The 3,391-nt window shown below is 62.1% G+C and overlaps 1 protein-coding gene across 1 annotated transcript in view; it reads left to right on the top strand.

Moving 5' to 3' along the window:
* The window catches only part of GRAP (GRB2-related adaptor protein), a 33,376-nt gene that overhangs the window by 6,852 nt on the left and 23,133 nt on the right, over nt 1–3,391 (top strand). The gene's annotated exons all lie outside the window — the stretch shown is intronic.

Genomic DNA, 3,391 nt, shown 5'->3' with positions numbered 1-3,391 from the left:
CAGGCCGGTGGGTGGGAGGGGAGGGCTGCAGGGCCAGGGTGGGGCCGAGAGCGTTTCCTCTTCCTCTGTCTCTGAGTTATTTCCAAAGCTGCCGGGGCCTCCAGCTTCACGCGCTGGGCCAGCCCCTCCAGCTGCAGCCCCCGGCTGACCCCAGGGCTGGGGTCCAGGGCTGTCAATCTTCCTGTCAGTAAAGGGAGAGCCTGAGGGGAGAGACGGGGAGACCCAAGCGCGGGGCCAAGAGCAAGCTGCCCAGGCATCCGCGGGCCAACGGAAGACAGGCAGGAGCGTGGCTGTGGGCTGGGGAGGTCTCCCGGTGGCAGCGGGACCGGGCAGAGCCGACCCGAAGGCCACAGCTGCTGAGGAGCCCTGGGTGGGGCAGGTGGAGGCTGGCAAAGGTGTGGCCTGGGGCCAGGCCTGTCGGGCAATGCTGGTGGTTGAGGCAAGAATGCACCGGCTGTTGGGGGCGTGGAGTGTTCCGTGCAGTGACCCTGGGCTCAGCTCTGGCACTTGTGTCTGGGACAGAGCAGGAAAGGGGTTTACCCCCCGCACCCTGTGACCCAACCAAGGCCGTGCCCAGTTTTGTCCTTGGCTAACCACAGCCTTGCCCTGGCCAAACAGCGGTGGGGAAACTCCAGCTCAGGGCCTGACCCAGCCCATCAGGCCCAGGGTGTGTGGAGGGCGGTGTGGAGGGGGCCGGGTTCCCCTAAAGCCCTGTGCCTCCACCAGGCCCACTCGTTCCCTGAGCACCCAGCATCACCGCACCCCCCCCCCCCCCCCCCCCCCCGCCCCCCGCCCAGGGTTCCCAAGGAGGACTGCCCAGAGGAAGGGCATGCCCTGTGGGGCCTCGAAGTCAGAGCAGAAGTTTGCCAGGGAGGGCAGCAGGCAGACCTACCCGAGAGATGGAGGCACAGGGGAGGAGGGAGGCGCAGGGCGAGGGCTGGAGCCGGCCCATGGCAGCAGCAGCTGCAGGAAAAGCCGCGTGTGCAGCACAGACAGGCACAGAGGGGTCCAGTGGCTGTTCAGGTTACTCGGCTGGCAAGAGGCAGAGTGGGATTTGCAGCCGGTGCTGTGGTCCGGGCTGTGCTCCCCAGGAAGCGGGTGGGGGAGCCCTTAAGAGCAACTGGGGTTGAGGGAGAGCCCAAGGTCAGGGACCTGCTGTGTAACCTCTCAGGGAGTCCGTGACCTGCTCTGGGCTGTTTCCATATCAGTGAGAAGGGGGGCTAGGCTGGGTGCCCCGAGTGCAGGAGCTGGCGGTGGAGAGAACAGGCTCTGGGCAGCGAGAAGTGCTCCCTTCTGCCGCCCCAGGGAGGGCCCAGGACCAGCCGCTCCCCCTGGTGGGACAGGCTGGCCCCCTTGAAAGGTGCGGTTGCAACACCCTTTGAGGGTGACAGCCGCCCACATGCTGACACCTCCTGTGGGGTTTTGTGGGTTCTTTGAAGACACCGGGCCCTCAGGAAACGCCCACGTGGAGCCCTGCGGGGGCCCTGCACCTGGGTCCCGCCGAGGCTTCTGGGAGAGGGGCTCCCTGCCTGGCCCCGAGCTGGCCTCCATGGTCAGCTCAGCCTCTGGCGGGAGCTTTGTCCAGGACTCCCCAACTCCAGGGACCCAGGCCCTCCACATGCAACGACCACTTCCTGCCTCTGCCCCCGGGACGCCCACTGTCTGGGGCAGCACTTGGTTGGCACCTCACGTCTGAGGTGTGGGCTCTGGCGGAGGCAGGGCCTGAGACTCGGCTGAGGCCAGGGCTTGGCTTTGGAGCGGGAAGTGGGTGGGCAGGAGCCGGCAGGGTGCGTGAGTGCCGGCTGCGCACACCCTGGGACCAGGGCAGCGGGAGAGGCTCAGGCGCCCAGGGCGGCAGGAAGGGCCGGGGCTGGCTGTGGGTCCACCTGTGCCCTGTCAGCAGTCACTGCTGAGTGTTCCAGGGCTCAGCACACGGGCCGAGTGTGCCAGGCACCCGGGAAAGCCCTCGGGCAGAACCTCAGTGTTTGCAAGCGTCAGACACATGGGACACGAGTGGCAAGTGGGGAGATGGGCAGGATGTGCCACCCCTGCCTCTGCACCTGCCGCCGACCTTGGTGGCCATGGTCCCACCAGGAGACTGGCTGCTCCGACCTTCGTTCCCACCCCTCCCCGAACAACGAGGGGCTGAAACCTGGACTCTCCGAGGGTGGGAGCCATGCAGGCAGGGGGTCGGGTGGGGACAGGAACTGCCTGGAGCCTGGCGGAGATGGACAGGACTGAACGAGAAGCTGGATCCCAGCCTTTTACTCCCAGACCCTGGGGCCGGTGGGGACCTTGCAAGATTCTAAGCATTAATCAGGCACCTTCTGTATACCCAGTTCTATTTGGTTAGCAGGCAAAGGGACTTGTACCTGTGAGAAAAAGTCCAGGTGGCCACAGTCTGGGCATCTGTGAAATGGGTATAGGGTGAGATCCTTCCTCATCAGATCAAAGCTGTTATTGTTTTTGTCATCGTTTTTATTTTATTTTTTCACTTTTAAGAATCTACTATCCAGCCCTGGCCAGTTTGGCTCAGTGGATAGAGCGTTGGCCTGTGGACTGAAGGATCCCAGGTTGCGGGCTCAATCCCAGTGTGGGGCATTCAGAAGGCAGTCGACCAATGATTCTCTCTCATCATTGATGTTTCTTTCTTTCTCTCCCTCTCCTTTCCTCTCTAAAATCAATAAAAAGATATATCTTATCTAATAAAGAGGGAATATGCTAATCGATTGCCCCACCCTCAAAGATGGCAGCACCAACAACCACAAGATGGCCAGCAGGGGAGGGCAGTTAGGGGCGACCAGGCCTGCAGGGGAGGGCAGCTAGGGGGACCGGGCCAGCAGGGGAGGGCAGTTGGGGGCAATCAGGAAGGCAGGCAGGCGAGTGGTTGGGAGCCAGCAGTCCCGGATTGTGAGAGGGATGTCTGACTGCTGGTTTAGGACAGTGGGATCAGGCCTAAACCAGCAGTCGGACATCCCCCAAGGGGACCCAGATTGGAGAGGGTGCAGGCTGGGCTGAGGGACCCCACCCCCAGTGCATGAATTTCGTGCACCGGGCCTCTAGTACATATATAAAAAAGAATCTACCATCTAAAACGGAAAAGCTCAGCTGGAGTTAGCTGGGTTTGATGTCACCAAAGTTTGATATTTCTGTTTTCCTGATGGTATGTGTGTTCCTGGCCTGGTGGGAAGGGATTGGGCCCAGGAGCCAAGGCTGGGATGGGTTCCCAGCTCCTGCCTGCCACAGCAAGAAATCTTGGGCTCGTTGCTTCGTCTCTCTGTGCCTCAGGTTCCTCATCTGTAAAATGGGTGCAATGAGATCTCCTGCATTTTGGGACTGCTGTGCGGATGAGCGATGTCGAGCACTGGGCGCAGAGAAGGCAGCTGTGTCC

This window comes from Myotis brandtii, unplaced genomic scaffold, assembly GCF_000412655.1.
Source record: "Myotis brandtii unplaced genomic scaffold, ASM41265v1 scaffold314, whole genome shotgun sequence".
In the NCBI taxonomy this organism is placed as follows: Eukaryota; Metazoa; Chordata; class Mammalia; order Chiroptera; family Vespertilionidae; genus Myotis; species Myotis brandtii.
This window is presented reverse-complemented; position numbering and strand designations above follow the sequence as displayed.